This window comes from Chiloscyllium plagiosum, chromosome 7 (assembly GCF_004010195.1).
Source record: "Chiloscyllium plagiosum isolate BGI_BamShark_2017 chromosome 7, ASM401019v2, whole genome shotgun sequence".
NCBI lineage: Eukaryota > Metazoa > Chordata > Chondrichthyes > Orectolobiformes > Hemiscylliidae > Chiloscyllium > Chiloscyllium plagiosum.
The window spans coordinates 77,286,166-77,304,222 of NC_057716.1; positions in this window are offsets into that span (position 1 = coordinate 77,286,166).

An 18,057-nucleotide genomic window follows, 5' to 3' on the forward strand; every position below is an offset into this window, starting at 1 on the left:
AACATCCTCAGCCCTCCTCCTATCTATGTCATTGGTGCCAATGTGGACCACGACTTCGGGCTGCTCCCCCTCCCCCTTAAGGACCCGGAAAACACGATCAGAGACGTCACGTACCCTTGCACCTGGGAGGCAACATACCAAACGTGAGTCTCTCTCACCCCCACAAAACCGCCACAAAACACATGAAGAAACCGAGGTCATGAAATACTTATAAGTTAGTCTTTGGAATACTTCTACATATTGCAAAGTTGCATTATGGGAATGATCTATTTGCTCGTGAAGTACCATTTTTGAACCAGTTGCTTCAGAAGTGACCTAGTAAGGCTTCATCTTGACATTGAGCATGAATATAGAATATGCAGAGGTGAGGCAAGCTTGCAAGAAGACAGAGAGAGGTGGACAAGGAAGAGGAAGGAAGTTTGTAATGTACACGTCCCCTTTTCACTCAGCTATACACAAGTAAATAATTCATGAGCAATACCAGCAACACAAGCCAAATTCCCCATCATCAACAATCCCATATTCTTAAACCCTTTCTCTGAGACTGTGCATCATAATTTCCACTTGGCCACAACACAAAACTAAAATCCATCAAAAAATAAACAGTTTACACAGACTTTATAAATTAAATCATGCTGAAATAGACACAAAAATTAACTAAGTACTTTTTTTTTCCCAATTCATTCACTGGATGAAAATAGCAAGGACAGCATTTATTGCCAATTGCTAATTGCTGCTTAACAAGAGATATCTAGGGGCATGAGATCAATAAACAGAGGCTCTATGGCAACACTTAAAGCTTCCTCAGGTGCATATCTAAGCGTTTTGTAAACTCAGTGAAAGTTTTTGCTACTTCACCTAGAGTGATGGTTGCTGAACAAGTGGGAAAAGACTGGAGTTAATTTCTTTGAAACAGAGGAGACTGAAAGAGATTTAATTAAAGTTATATAATTCTGAAAGGCTAGATCAAATGAATAGGAAGAATCTACCACCAATATCAAATAGATTAACAACCAAAATACTATGCATCAATTTGAAGTGATGGGTGGTCGAGTTAAAGTGGAATTGAGCACGCGGTGTCGACCAACACCCTGGAGTTGTTCAGGGAGAGGTGGGCGCCGCAGGGAGTGGAGTGCATCATTTCTCCCTCCAATTCTATTTTGATTTAGTCCCTACCCTCCCCTTCACTGTATTGATCACACAGCACTGCCCTTTGATGTGAAGGGCAGTGTTTGTCACTGGCCACCCGGGTGTTTTCCTATATTCCTGGTGGTGGAAATTGAATAAAGATCGGTGCACTTTGTGTCTTCCACTGTGTCCCACACCTGCACACACACACCATGGGTGCTGGGGATAAAATAAACACTACCGCACTTAGGTGGTAGTGTGGGGGTTAAAAGAAAAAAGATAAAAAAAGGGGGAGTTTTTGGCCAAAAAAAAAAATTGAAGAGGAGTTGAGGAGCAGTTTCACCATTCTTTTAATCAGTGAGTTCCAGACCAGTGTAAGTCAAGACAACATAACTAGGTCATTTGGCCATTGAATCTGCTAATAACTCAATTAGTTCATGACTGATTTGATAATTCTCAACTCTACTTTCCTGCTTTTCCCCTATTGACTTTCTATACTGTTTAAAAAATACTCAGCCTTGAATATACATAATGTCCCAATCTCTACAGCACTCTGCTGTTAAAAAAAATCCAGCAGTTTCCATACTGTAGGGAATCTAATACTTTTATAAGCAAACTGAGAAAAAAACATTTTGGAAAGATTACCTGAATGTGCTGGTTATTGGCAGTTTATTTTGGCAAGCCAGTGAGTTGGATAGAAAATAAAGAAATGAAAAAATTTGAAGATGGGCACAATTTCTGCTAGAATCCTTTATTGTGCATAAAGCAGAAACTAAACCTTTTTAATCTGTACCACTAACATTAGGATAATACTAGCTAGTAAAACCTCAGTTATCAGAAGTATGATTGGACTCAAAGCACAGATGCTGCCAGACTTGCTGAGTTTCTCCAGTAATTTCTGATTTTGTTTCAAATCTGCAGTTCTTGATCTAATTTCATGTAATTTTTTTATATTGAATTTTTAGTGAATTTTGAAAACATTCATTATAAAATGACTGCTCCTGTTCTCTCCTCATCTAAAAATTGGAAATGTTATACAGAAGTGCATTTTCTTGCAAGTATACTAAGATATATTTTTGCTTTATACTGTGTGTTAGTACACCAAAATACTGTCAAGAATTTCATAAAATGAATTAGCTTGTAGTGTCTGGCCATAATTTTACACCAGCAACATCAATACATGTTGATCTCTGCTTTTCACTATTGAGGGAAAAATATTAAGCAGGACAATGGACAAACTCTCCCTCCTTCAAACTTTACTCTGGCATTTTTAGTATGTATCTGATCCATTGGAACTGGCAAATGGGGCTTTGGTTTTGAATCTTTTCTGAAGAATGCCACTTTCAACAATGCCGCACCACGTGCTGTTATCTTCAATCCTAAGCTTAAAGGATTGGCATCAAATTCAAAACTATAGCTTTTTCAAACAGAAAGAAGAACTTCACCAACTAAACTAACTCATTGGTTAGAATCATCAGCACTTCCTGAAATAAACATCTATCCACGAACACCACTACATTTATAAGGCATACTGGCAGAGAGAACTCAATGCTATTGGGGACAGAATTCCAGGATTTTGACCCAACAACGCTGAAAGAACTGCAATATATTTCCAAATAAAGATGGTGAGTGACTTGGAGGGGAACTTGCAGGAAGTGGTGTTCCCATATATCTGGTGTCTTCATCCTTCAAGATAGTAGTGGTCATAACTTTGGAAAGTGTTATCTAAGGATTATTGGTGAATTTCTGCAACGTATCTCAAAGATGTTGCACATTGTTGCTATTGAGCATTGGTGCTAGAGGGTGTGAATATTTGTTGATCTACAGTCAACTTGTCAACTTGTGATCGTGTCAAGCTTTGAGAATACTGTTCGAGCTGCAAAAATCCAGGCAAGTGGGGAGCGGTCCATTACACGTCTCATGTGGGATATGCAGATAGTTAATGGACTTGAGAGGAGTTACTTGCTGCAGGATTCCTAGCCTCTGACCTGTTCTAGTAGTCACAGTATTTATCTGGCTTCTCCAGTTGAATTAGGACAATGGCAACCCCCAAAATGTTCATGATGGGAAAATACAGTGATGTAATGCATGGGCAGCATCGTGGCTCAGTGGTTAGCACAGTAGCCTCACAGCACCAGGCACCTGCGTTCAATGCCACCCTCGGCCAACTGTCTGTATAGAGTTTGAACATTCTCCCCGTGTCTGTGTGGGTTTCCTCTGGCTGCTCCAGTTTCCTCCTACTGTCCAAAGGTGTGCAGGTTAGATTGATTGGCCATGCTAAATTTCCTTTACCATCCGGGAATGTGCAGGCTGGGTGGATTAGCCGTGGGACATGCAGGATTACAGGGATAAGGATGCGTAATATGTCTGGGTGGGATGCCCTTTGGACAGTTGCTGTGGACTCGATGGGCTGAATGGCCTGCTTCCACACTGTAGGGATTCTATGATTCTCTGAAAATCTTCTGGCAGAAACAAAATAGTTTTTACACTAGTTACTACATATTTTTTAAAATAAATATTTCTCAATGCTGTTATTACAATCTGTGGGTAAGCTACTGACAAAGTCAAAGAGATTTAAACAGTGACACCTTAAGTGTCATCCAAATAATGATGTAAGTTCAATTTAAAAAATGCCTGAAAAAAATCTTTTTAATATCACAAACTTTTCTTAATAAACCAATATTAATAGACAAGTGACGTTTTTAGCACTACGTAGTTTGATGCTAAATCATCATGTGATTCATTCAAAAGATAACCAGCAAAATGGAACCATGTGCGACAAGTCTGCTCTGTCTTCGATAAGATTATGGCTGAATTTGCACAACTCAAATTCCCTAGCCTGCCCTCATATTCCTCCATTCTCTTATCATCTAAAGGTTGATCAACCTTGAATTAACTCAACGACTGAGTATTCAGAGCTCAACGGAGTCAAAATCTCTCCTTACCTCAATCCTAAATAATGCTCAATTCTGAAATTCTCTGGGCTGTCCTTCACAGGGGAAAATAGCTCTCAGCATATACACTGCCTGGCTCTCTGAGAACTTTATGTTAATTTCATGTTCTACTTTAAAGAGATCACCTGTGTTACTTATGAAGTCTTGAAAACATAAGGAGGTCATACTCAGATGTCAACCCTTTCTTCCCAGAAATCAATTTACCAAACTTTCATTTCTCTCCCTACCAGACAAAGCTACTTCTTCCTTAGGAAGGAAATCAAAACCATACTCAGTGTACGAGGTGTGGATTCATGAAAATTCAGATAATTGTAGCGATAGTTCCTCAGTCTTACACTTCAACTGCTTTGTAACAACTGGCTAACATGCCAGTTGTGTTCCTAAGAGTTTCTCTATCAGCATGGAACTTCCTGACATTTATGTACAGTCATGAAAAATCTTCCCTGAATACCAAAATAGCCTCTCAAAAGCAACTTGAGGGGAAAAATAATTCACATGGTGAGAAATTTGAGAAAATTAGGTATCATGTCCAGCAAGGACTGTCTAGAAATTTAGAACAAAACATCACATTTTCTAACCAAGTTTTGGAATGAGATTCTGGGATGAGATTCTTGTGAAGGAGCAATGAGAGGCCTACTAGATTGAATTATCACCTATTCTCATGCTCATGAGGCAAGATTAATAATTACTATGCAGTTGTCCATTCTCCCAAATTCTAGACTGAAACTCAGTGCTGAGAGTTCCTGTTATGCAAGTCAGAAGAGTATTTGGTGATTCCAGTTCATTACTTGCTCCTCTGGACCTCCATCTTGGACACCCAGCAGCAGCATCACAGAGCACACCCATGGGCAATGAATGCAGGCAAACACTTCCACTGATATTGGCTTTCAACATGTACACGCCTCCCTTTACCATCATGGCACATCTCCAATTCATGTACAGTATGTTTCTGCTCTTTAATGCTGGACACTGCTGCTCACCAGCACCTTAGGTTGCAATGCTAGTTCAAGTACATTTTGTACACAGGGACAGGCACCCAGTTCAAGGACTGGACCAGTGAATTTGTCTGAGCTGTTTGCATGCATGCTTTCATCGTGGCTTTGGCCACTCAGCCAGCTCTTAAAGACTTAGAGTACTTCTGTCTTGTTCTGCGGTTTAGTGCAAGCAGAAAACCTGGAAGTTGGTCAGGGATGTCAGCAGTCATCTGTCAAAAGAGTGGACAGTTTTCTCTACAGCATAGTGCAATGTCAGTCTCATAACATGTGGCAGCAGCTCATATGGCAAACACACTTCATATGCATTAACCAAATGGCCATGACTCAAAGTTGAAGTGAATAGACCTCAGTCAAATCATTTGGCAGCCATTATCATAGAAACCCTGCAGTGTGGAAGCAGAACATTGGTCCATTAAGTCCACACTGACCCTCTGAACAGCATCCCATGCAGACCTGACACCATGCCCTATCCTTGTAACCCTTATTTTCCCATGGCTAATCCACCTTGCCTGCACATCCCTGCTGATGAGTGAGCTGCAGTGTCACCACAGGCTGAGGAAATCCCCAGTACAGTCACAGAATGATGCCAACGCTGCAGTGGGTCCTGTGACATGAAAGAGTGGGTGACCATTTTATCCCCACGGCCATCAAGGTGACAGCTATGTTAAACCTTGATGTGACAGGCTCCTCTCATCATTGGGCTCCTGTGTGGGATCTTTCAATGATCCACCCACAAATAAATCAAGATAGTGACTCATGCCATTTGTGCCAGATCACATAGCTATACATCAGTTTTCCGTGATGTGGGTGGGCAGTGATCCAGGCTGAGCAATAGGTTTCAGCTCAATAGCTGGCTTCCCCCAGATACAGGGTATATACACTGTGCATTGGGGGAGCTCTACATCATAGTATACCGATTTCTTCAATAGAAAAGGTTCCATTTCATCAACATGCAAGACGTGTGTGATCATCATTACCGCATCTCAGAGGTTTTCAGTCTGTGATGTTGGAAAAGTCATGACACTTTTATCCTTGAAAACTCTTGTGTTCCTGGTTCATTTCAAAGGCTAAATGATTATGAGGGTGGTTATCAATAAATTAGGGCTGCCCTGGAGACAGTAAGGATTGTAGGTGCTGGAACCCAGAGTCAGTAGATGTGGAGCTGGAAAAGCACAGGACATCAGAAGGCATCCAAGAGCAGGAAGTTAATGTTTCAGACTGAATCCCTTTGTCAGTCCTGATGAAGGGCTTTGCCTCAAAATGTTGACTTTCCTGCCCCTCAAATGCTGTCTGATATGCTGTGCATTTTCCAGCTCTACATCTATTGACACAGGGCTACCCTCTCTGATCACAGCTGATGATCATGTTACACAACTCCCTGACTGAGGCAGAATGTCAATAAACTGCAGCCCATTCTTTGATCAGGGCCATGGTGGTACAGATGATGAGCCTCCTGAAGAGTGCTGCCATCAACTGTTTGTTTCAGTCTGTGGATGCCTTACAGTACAGGCCAGACAGAATGTGCATCATAACTCTAACTTGCTGAGCTCATCACAATGGTAGTAGGCACAGCAGGGATGATATCAAGGTTGATGACCTGCGAATACTGAAGAGGTCTTCCCAGGAAGAGGATGAGAACATTGAGCAGGAGGAACATCACCTTCTGCATGATAAAGCAAAGCTGTATCAGATGTTACAAACCAGATAGGACTTAATTGACATCTGGTTTCAGTAATTGAGAATGAAGTGCAGTCATCATTCGCTGACAATAAATTTGTTGTTATTTGACATGCATTGGAGTTCATTTCTGCACCAAGAAGAAAATGTAGCTTCTGTCTGTTTGCTTTATGTTCAATTTTAGTGTTAGTAAACAAAAGTGAATGTTTTGAAGTGATTGAAAATTTTCCTGTATGTGATGGTGCCGTATTGAACCGTATATAAGATACTGGACTACAGTGAACATTGTGAAAAAATAGCAGTGACTTTGGAGAGAGTTGCAAGATGTGTTAAGTGGTGTGGACTGTTGGTTGCACAATGATTGGGCTATGAATGTGCAGTTTTGTATGCAAAAAAGTATCAATGGTACCATCTATTTGCAGTGAAAATCATTGACGTGTGGTTCCTGTGTTACTACATTGGCAGTGAAGGGCAACTCTGGATTGCCAGCGGTTGACCAGATGCACAGCTGGGATCAAAAAAAGATGCCCGTGCCATGGATCCTGGAATACCAGGTTTTAACAAATCCTTCCAATAAGAACAAGTCCCTCAAAGGAACAATGACCCTGAAGGGAGTTCTGTACAGGCCTCCAAGCAGTGGTCATGATGTCAGGCAGAAAATAAATCAGGAGATTTTAAAGGTCTGTATGAAAGGCACTATTGCAATAATCATGGGGGTGCTTCAAAATGCAAATGTACTGGGAAAATTAGGTTGGTAGTGGATCCAAGAAAACAAATGGCGACTAAATTTTGTTTTTAGACCAACTTATGGTAAAGTCCACTCGGGAACAGACAATTCTGGATTTGGGGATGTGTAATGAGGCAGATTTGATTAAGGAGCTTAAGGTAAAGGAACCCCTCAGGGGTAGTGACTATAAAATTATAGGCTCACTCTACAATTTGAGAGGGAGAAGATTGAATCAGATATAATGGTATTAGAATTAAGGAAAGGTATCTGCAAAGACAGGAGGGAGGAGCTGGCCAGAGTTGATTAGAAGGGGAACGTAGCAGGGAAGATAATGGAGCAGCAAAGAAGTATGTAAAAGGATGATGAAGCATTCATGGGTGACAAGGGAAATTAGGGAATATAGGGATCAAGGGCTACAGGGAGAAGGGAGAAGAATAGGGTTGAGAAAGATATCGGCTATGATTGAATAGTGGAACAGGCTTGATTAGCTGATGGCCTCATTCTGTTCCTACATCTTATGGTCTTATGGTGTACTGTAAGGTTATGGCACCTAATTAATGAGGTGAGTTTGAGATGATTGTGAGGCCTTGTGCATTTTCTTAGAGAGAGAGAGAGAGATACCTTTCAGAACTCATTAAAAGTGACAATTTCTGGTAAAATTCAGACTTCTGTCTCTCTCCAAAGTTACTGTATGAACAGTTGAGTATTTCCAGCAATCTGTTTCTAGTTTGCATTTCAAGCATCTGCAGTACTTTGCTTTTGTTTTCCAATACTAGCCACCTACGTTTTAAGTAATAGTCTGCTTTTCTGTTCTTCATATCAATGTCGATATTTTCACTTTCCACCACATAGTACTTCACCTCCTCCTCTAAATTATTTATATTCCTTTCCAGCCTCTTAGTATCCTTCAGTGAGGAGAAGGTGAACTTCAACAGGTAGATTCAAACGGGTAACTTCCAGATAAAGTCAATGATTCAGGAATTAAACTTCAAACCTTTCAAATCTTATTGTAGTTCGGTAAGTTATTTCCTAACAAACAAGAAAATTGCAATCGGCCTCACATAACGTTTGTACACTTCTGATGTGTACTTCCCTGATAAGCGAACCTACCAATCCCAGCCTTGAATAAATTCAATAACTGAGCATCCACAGCCTTCTGGTGTAAAGAAGTCCACAGAGGCACAATCCTGAGACTGAAGAAACATCTCTTCATTTCAGTCCCGAACAGCCAACCACTGTATGAGACTGTGATCCAATGTTCTCAGCTCTGCAGTAGAGGAAAAACAGCCATTGTAGATGTGATGCGAGCACAATATAATTCAAGTTTGTTGGCTCATATCATTCTAAAAAGTACATTCTGCAATAACAATATGCAGAATTAATGATTAAGTTACAAGGAAGGATTAAAATATTAGTATACCCAGTTCTTCAGAATTGGATCAAGTTATTTATTAATAGTAGAATTGTCATGGTACACTTTATGTTCTGGGTGAATGAGAAAGCTGTTCAGCCTTAACTTCTTAAGACCCAAGACAAAGTGCTTCAAATCCTCATCATGAAGATGTTCTACATGGACAATGTTGCAGTATCATTCCAAATAGAGGACTGCAGTGACAAATTTACAGACTCTTTCATATGTGTAAAGAATTTGATTAGACCATCCACATCAGAAACAGAAATGTCATGGTCTGAGATGTTACCGTTACCACCATCTAATAGCATTTACACTGATGTTGAAGTTATTGATAATGTCACATATATAGGTTTCATAATTACTAGCATTCTGTAATTTAATGCTGAAATCAACAACAAAATTTGTAACAGCTATGTGTGGGTAAGAATGTATTAATGATTGGTTTTGAAGAGGTTAATGTTGATGGTACATTGAATGAATCAAGTTAAACATCACACAACACCAGGTTATAGTCCAACAGTTTTAATTGGAAGCACTAGCTTTGGAAGCACTACTTCATCAGGTGGCTGCGGAGCAGAATCATAAGATTCAGCTGAAACAATTAACTGATGTCACATACAGTTTGTGTTTCGAGACAAGGAATTCCAGATTAGCTTTTGGATGGAGCAAATATATCCTTGCCAGCTCGCTAAAGTGCTAGTAATCATGCTTGACCAATCAGTTGTACTTATTGCTATCATGCAACAAAAACTGCTTATTATTTAAATACTTGGACTGTCACTATTTTTAATTCACTCATCAGACATGAGCATTACTGGCTGCCCAGCATTTATTTCCTGTCCCTAGTTGCCTTGAGCTGCCTTCTTGAACTGCTGCAGTCCATGTACTGGAATTCACATTGCATGGTCAAGGGTGCAGGATAAAGTTCACAGATGGCATCTCCAGGGACGGTTCTTTGAAAGAACATTTGACCAAACAAACATTATATTTACTATACATTTATGAGATATTCTGTTCCCCATGTCAAGTAACCTCAGCTGCCTGAAGTTGCATACTACTCATCCATCACTTGTCCACACACTGTTTGGAATTCTGTTTATTTAACTGTGGATTAAATTGATAGACTGGACAGAGTATGCAATTGCAAACAAGTCAGTAAAAAGGTTGTTTAATACATCACACAATTGTCTTTCAAGTTCTAAAGAACCATTCCAGGGTGAAAACATTGCCACATATGGTCATGAGCAAGGGTAATTCAATCTGGAATTTTAAAGGCCTTAGCAAAGTTTAAAATGTTACATTAACAAGGTTGACTTTGCATTTATATTGAAGAGAAAAAGACATCAATTAAAATACATTCTATCTTCATAAAGTTCAGAACTAAATGTTTGCATTTTTTATTACAATTACTACCTTCAAAATGTTGTTTAAAAACTTCAAATATTTCAATTTTAGAATGATATTATTCTAAGTAATGATTGATGGGTGATGGGTTCCTGTCCAATGCAATACATGATCAGCTGGTCTTTGTTAAGGCACACATTAACTGGAATCTGACCAGATATGTAAGTACCACTATTACAATGGCACATTTTAAATCAACCAAACAACTACAAAATGCCCACCCTCTCATAACACTAAAGCATTTTATTTGACATCCAAAATCCTCCAGGAGGTCCAATGGATCACTGACATTTTGAAATATGGTCACATATGCAGCTACAAGATATGCTAAAGCTGGTTTGACTATGTAGTTATGATCTGAGCATTTCAAAGACAGCAGATATGTCAGTTTGCAACCTAACATGAAACGTGTCAATTCCACCTTAATGCATCAAATGAAAGCACTTTATGCATCAGTGACAATATGACACCATTTTTAATTCACTATTCATTAACAAAGTGTAAAATTTGGTACAAAAACTATTGTATAGAGTATAATATTTACAAAACCAGATTAGTAACTTTTTTGAAACATTGTTGAAATCCATAGATTTCTTGATTGACTTTTTATGCTTGCTGTCAGGAAATGGTGTTGCCTGTTCAAATGTTTGATAATTACAGTCACAGAACATGAAAACAAGAATTGGTCCTATGTCATGTTTACAAAGGATGATGTGTTATAACATTTTATTTTTGCTACATGTGAATTTAAACATTTCTGCAAGAATTAGCCATCAAGCATGAGAGAAGATCAACTGTAAATCATCAGATTGTACTCCAACCTTATGACACTGCACCTAAGATTGAAAATGTTTTTGGATTTCTGTACTCTGCATACATTTATACAATGAATCACATCTCATGACCGATCTGACTAAATGCTAAAGGGAATTTAGTGCATTACAGCAATCATCCTCAGAATGTATTGGTCAGTATGATCACCCAAGACGTATATCAGCTCAGATTATTAATAGAGTTCTTGCATATTCATGAGGTTATGGCTAAAATGAAAGTCTGTCTCAAATACTGAACCAGTGAAACATAATCCAGACCTTTTCTGGTAGATAGAGGCACATCATGGATTACCCATAGGTTGTCAGTTTGAATGATTCTATACAAACACGTAGATGGTCAAAGAATCTTGTATCAATATGGTAATTGGATAAACACATATCTGATTAATCTTGCTCTGCAGCCCTTTCCCCATATGAACAGCACAAGAGGAGGAGTAATCGTAGTCTCCATCTTTCGGTTTAGATTCTAGGTTGCTCCTAATCTCTGTACTTTCTACTTTCGTTAAAGGAAATTAATTCTCAATGGTTTAGCAGGACAGTAATGAGAGGAGACATATTTTGATTTTTTTAAAATCACATTTTTGCTTTAACATCTGCAGCTCATTTTGAGGCATACAAATAATGTCAGAAAACAAGATCACACAGGGTGGTTATAGGGAGGAGTCCTTCCTGAAGGTTATCTCAGCTTCAGGAAAGTTAAGGGATTATTTTGATGAATTATTGTAGCTATCAACATGGAGAACAGATGCGAAGATAGATTATGTCTAGGGAAAAGTGATAACAAAAGTTAGATCATTTAGAGCACTTTGAAATGGAAACAAATAGATACTGGAAGGAGTCAGCTTCTGTAAAGGTAAAAGAAGTTAACATTTTTGATTTTTTCTTTCATCAGAACTATGAATGAATGCTCCAAAAATGTAAAACTACTGTTTTCTTTGTACAGCTATTAACACAGTGCATTCCCAGCACTTTCTGATCTTATCAAAGATTTACCACAAATGCACCTTCCTTTTACTATTTGAAGCTTTTTCTTGTTTCAATGTTAATGCAGGCATGTCTATGATTGCTCGACTGAGAATCAATGAAAGTTACCTTGCATAGTAGACAATATGTCGTGTTAAATTTCAGAAATGATGCCCCCCATTGGGAAGTATCACTGTGTACATAGAGGTCTGATATATTATTTTTGGAATAACTACAGACTTGGGCCATTGTATCTTTTCACAACCATGAACATAGTTTGGACTTTACTCAATTGAAATTACCTTGTGTTACAGTTTGATGTACTAGTTTTGTTTTGCTTCTGCTTAAGCAATAACAATTTACTAAGAAGCTTTTGAAAATGAAACAGTTATGGTTAACTTGGGTATAGAACATAAAATACAATTAACAGACAAGGAAAGAGCAAAACAGGGTAAGATCTGCATTTGTCCCCAATTCTAAGTGTTCTTGAACTAAGTTATTTCAGATAGCATATAGGAATCAATCACATTGCTTTTATTTGGCATCACATTTAGGCTACACCATGCAAGGATGGTAGATTTACTAATTAAAAGGTACCCATTTGGGATTTTATAATAACTGTTACTAACTTTCAATCCAAAAGTTCCTGAATTGAAATTCTATGAGCTGTCATGTGAGATTTGAACTCATATTCCTGAGTATTAACCTGTGTCCTTTCAATCCTAATCCAGTGACATAACCACTACTGAAGAGCACCACTGATAAGAAGACTGAATGGTGAAAGGATTAGATACATAATAATTTATAAAGAAGAAAATTAGTTTAACTTGTGTCAATATCAAATGCTGGCTCAGTGACAGCACTGTCATTTCGAAGCCAGAAAGCTCAAAGCCTACTTCAGAGACTTAAACCCTTAATGCCAACATTTCAGGGCAATACTGAGTTAATATCTTATTGAAGAAAAAGTTAAACTCTTGACTTTTGCTCTTCCAGGTGGATACAAATGCCATTGCTTTAATTGAGGAAGGGCATGGCAGTTTTTCGGGTAACATTTATCCATCAAATGATATTGCTAAAAACTCTCTGGCAATTAACCTCAATGCTGATTCTGAGCCCTGTGTTGAGTAGTATTGGATGAAAACAACAGAGTATCACCTGTTGATTCCTACGTGAACAGTGTTGGGCCTTTCGTCAATTTTAAGGACCCTGGGAATTGATGTTCTGCCCACCTTGAACTGCTGGCCAATCTGAATCCATTGAGTGGCAGTGCCACCCGAATTGCAGTGACTGTTGCCAGAATAACATATCCACTTAATGTTAAACATGATCACTGAATCCCAAGCCATGGGTGAGTGATGGCAGCATAAGGACACGGGACTAGGGGATCTTTGTCAGTGGGTATACAATGTTGTTGAACAGGAGATCCCAATGAGAGTGTTACAACCTACATGTGCTTTTAACAGGCATTAATTCCCCTACACTTAATGGAAATATAGAAGCATGGAAAATAGGTGCAAGAGTAGGCTATTCAACCTTTCGAGCCTGTATCACCATTCAATATGATCATGGCTGATCATTCAGGAATGTATCCCATTCCTGTCGTCTCCCCAAATCCCTTGATCCTTTTAGCCGCAAGTGCTATGTGCAGTTCCCTCTTGAATATATCTAATGAACTGGCCACAACAGCTACTTGTGGGAGAGAATTCCATATGTTCACAACTCTCTGAGTGAAGAAATTCTTCTTCATTTCAGTCGTGAATGGTTTACCCATTATTCTTAGACCGTGACCCCTTATTTGGACTTCCCCAATATCAGGAACATTCTTCCTGTGTCTAGCCTGTCCAGTCCCATCAGGATTTTATATCTTTCCAAGAAATCCCTCTTCATTCTTCTAATTTCCAGTGAATACAGACCCAGTTAATCAAGTCTTTCCTCACATGTCAGTCCTGCCATTCTGGGAATCAGTCTGGTGAACCTACGCTGGACTTCCTCAATAGCAAAAATGTCCTTCAGACTAGGAGAGCAAAATTGCATACAATAGTCAAGGTGTTGCCACCTCAAGGCCCTGTATAACTGCAGCAAGACATCCTTACTCCAACACTCAAATCGTCTCGCTATGAAGGAGACCACACTATTAGCTTTTGCTGCACCTGCATGCCAACCTTCGGCCATTGTTCCACCATGACACCCAGGTCTCGTTGCACCTCACCTTTTCCTAAACTGCCACCATTCAGATAATAATGTGCCTTCCTGTTTTCACATTTATCCACATTATATTGCATTTGCCAAGTATTTGCCCACTCAGCCAGTCTGTTCAAGTCACCCTGCAGCCTCTTAGAATCCTCCTCACACTGTCACCCAGCTTAATGTCATCTGCACATTTGGAGATATTACATCCAATTCCTTCATCCAAATCAATAATGTATATTGTCAACAGCTGGGGTCCCATTACTGAACCCTGTAGTACCCCACTCATTACTGCCTGCCACTCTGAAAATGACCCATTTATTCCAACTCTCTGCTTCCTATCTGCCCACCAGTACATTACCTGCTATATCATGAGCTTTAATTTTCCTCACTAATCTCTTGTGTGGAACCTTGTCAAAAGGTTTGTGAAAGTTCAATACACAACATCTACTGATTCACTCTTGTCCACTCGACTGGTCATATCCTCAAAACATTCCAGAAGATTTTTCATGCATGATTTCCTTTTAGTGAATCCGTGCTGACTAGGACCCATTCTGTCACTGCTTTCCAAATACTCAGTTACTCCATCCTTAATAATTGACTCCAGCATTTTGCCCAGTACAGATGTTAGGCTAACCAGCCTATAATTCCCCATTTTCTCTCTCCCTCCTTTTTTAAAGTGTAGAGATACATCAGCTACCCGCTAGTCCATTAGAACTCTTCCAGAGTCTACAGAATGCCAGAAAATGATCACCAAAGCATCCGTCATTTCTAGAGCCACTTTCTTAAGTACCCTGGGAGTCTTGCATCAGGCCTGGAGTACTTATCAGTTTTTCATCCCATTAATTTCCTCAATACCATTTCTAGACTACTGGATTTACTTCAGTTCCTCCTTCATGCTTGACCCTCTTACCCTACCATATCCTGAACGTTATTTGTGTCTTCCTTAGTGAAGACAGATCCAAAATATTTGTTCAAATGGTCTGCCATCTCTTTGTTGTCCATAATAAATTTTCCTGAATCTAACTGCAAGGGATCTAAATTTATCTTCACTAGTCTTTTTCTCTTCACATATCTATAGATGGATTTTGCAGTCAGTTTTTATGTTTTCTGCAAGCTTACTTTCATATTCTATTTTTCCTATCTGAATTAAATTCTTTGTCCTCCTCTGCTGAATTTTACATTTCTCCCAATCCTCAGGTTTGCTCCTTTTTTTTCTCGCCAATTTATATGCCTCCTCTTTGGCTTTAACACTATCTCTGATTTCCCTTGTTAGCCATGGTTAAGCCATCTTCCCTGTTTATTTTTAGAAACAGACAATTGTTGAAGTTCATCCAACAATTGGATATTATCCAACAATAGTAGGTGCATTGCCATCTGAAAACACTGTTCCTGCTGCTGTTGGCAGAATAGGTTACTGTAGGCCTTTGATTAACCTGAAGCTTATATCGATTGATATTTCTGCCACTGGGGAACATTATCACAGGGGAGACGTAAAGAGCATGCATTTCCAATGGGCCTCCTCCATTGTACCACCTCGGGTATTTCATTGGTTCTCAGCTCGTTGGAACCACAAAATCCAGCTGATTGTTTTTCAAAGCTGGGAAAATTGAAATGCAAAGAAAGCAGATAAATGTTAAGTATGTATTCAGTATAAAACTCCTGGGGTTACTACTAACCAGAAACTGTACTGGACCAGTCACATGAATAGTGTGCTGAGAGTAGGAATTCTGTGGTAAATAACTCACCTCCTGTATTCGCCATGCCTAGCAACATCCGCAATGCTCAAATCAGGCGTGTGATTGAATACTCCTTACTTGCTTGGATGAGTAAAACTTCAATAACATTAATTGAGCCTGGCACCAACCAACAGAAAGAAGCCCACTTGACTGGCATTCCATTCAATACTTAACATATAGTCCCTTTGCCATGAAGGCACGGTGGCATCACCATGAATAGGATTCATTACGTAATTCACAAGGCACATTAGACAGCACTTCCCAAACCCTCAACCTCTACCACATTGAAAGACAAGGGCAGCAGATGTGTGGGAACAATATCACCTGAAAGTTTCCCTCCAACCCACACCATTCCGATTTGGAACTATTTTATTGTTCCTTCACTGTCACTGAGTCAAAATTCTGGAACTACATTCTTAACAGTACTCTGTGTATACTTATACCTCAAGGGCTGCAGAAGTATAAGATGGTAGCTCATTCCCACCCTCTTGAATGCCAGTAGGGACATGCAATAAATGCTGGCCCAGTCAAAACCCCTATCTGATGAATAAATAAAAAGAATACTTTTTGGCACGCCATATTTCTGTTGTCAGCCCCAAATAGATGCCATCAATTTACAAAATAAAAACAAACAATCCACATGAAAATTTGTTTCACTCCACAATAGAAGTATTAAGGCATCAGATTTGGTGCCTTAATACTTCTAATACGCAGTGAAACAAATTTTCATCTGGCCATGTGGATCATTTTATTTTTATTCCTAAAAGGGGTTGTCACATGTCTAGCATGAGTAAGCAAACTGAACTCGATTCTGTTACACTTCAAGGCACATGAAGGCTTTGAGTTACTTTATCGTCAGTCTGTAATCTTTATACAGACAAAAACAGTAAGCTGGAGAATTAGATATATCGACATATCGACACAATTTGTATTTTTTGACACAGCTGATTGGCTCATATAGCCTAAAATCAATACAGGGTATTGTACACATTTGCAACACATGCTCTGCATATAAAATATGTATGTGGTTCTTTTCTTCTACATCTCAGCTCGTATACAGTGCATCAAGGTGAACTAGTTTCACAAGTCAAGAGAATGGTGATCAATAAGACATGGCTGGTCTTGGAGACCAAATAGCCTGTTGTATAAAAATTTGTAAAAAACCATAAAGTCAGAACAAAACGATTATTTTCATAAAATAAAAATGACAAAATACTTAGTATGTATCATACAAAGTAATTCTGGGCTCTGTTATTAAAACAATTCAAGGAATTTAAAGGATCAATAACAGCAAGAGTGAAACACTTATCACAAATTCCTGTTTATTTTCAAACATTTTAATTTTCTGAAATTTGTCTATCGTAAATTTATTGGCATAATTCATTCCTTTCATCATGACAGGATTAAATGGTGTCTGAAAACTATTAAGTCCTGCTATTCAAATCTCAGTGAGGCACTACTTCCATCTGCTGGCCTCAGTCACCTGCCTTGCCCAAATTCCTGGAGTCACAGCTATTTACAGAAAAAGCTTGAAAGCCAATGCAAGAGCTGCAGAGTTGAATGCTGACTAGGTTTAGCGGGCAAAATTCAGAGACTTATGTTGCCATTCCTTCATTGATGTTGTGCCCTATTCGTGAAACTGCCTCCTTAACAGTACTTGAGGTACCTTCATGAAGGAGGGTATGGTCCGACTGGGATATGCTAGAGAATCAGTGCAAAGGACAACAGGAAGTGTTGTAATCATGATCGTTTTCTCACTTGCTTCTTTGTGGCAAGGTGATGCCACATTAACATGTTGGTTAAAAGAAGTATTGCTTTTCACTACCTCAGCAGACTTTCTAAACATGCCTTTACAGCACACTGAGACCAAGAAAAATAGAGCTACCACCTTCCCAAGGGCAATGAGGCATAGGCAATAAGGGCAATAAGTTCTATCCAAGCATTAATGCCTTTGTCCCATGAATACAATATCCTGGGTTTTATCAATAGGAGCAAGAGTGAAGAAACGGTACTGAACTTGTATTAAATACTTGTTA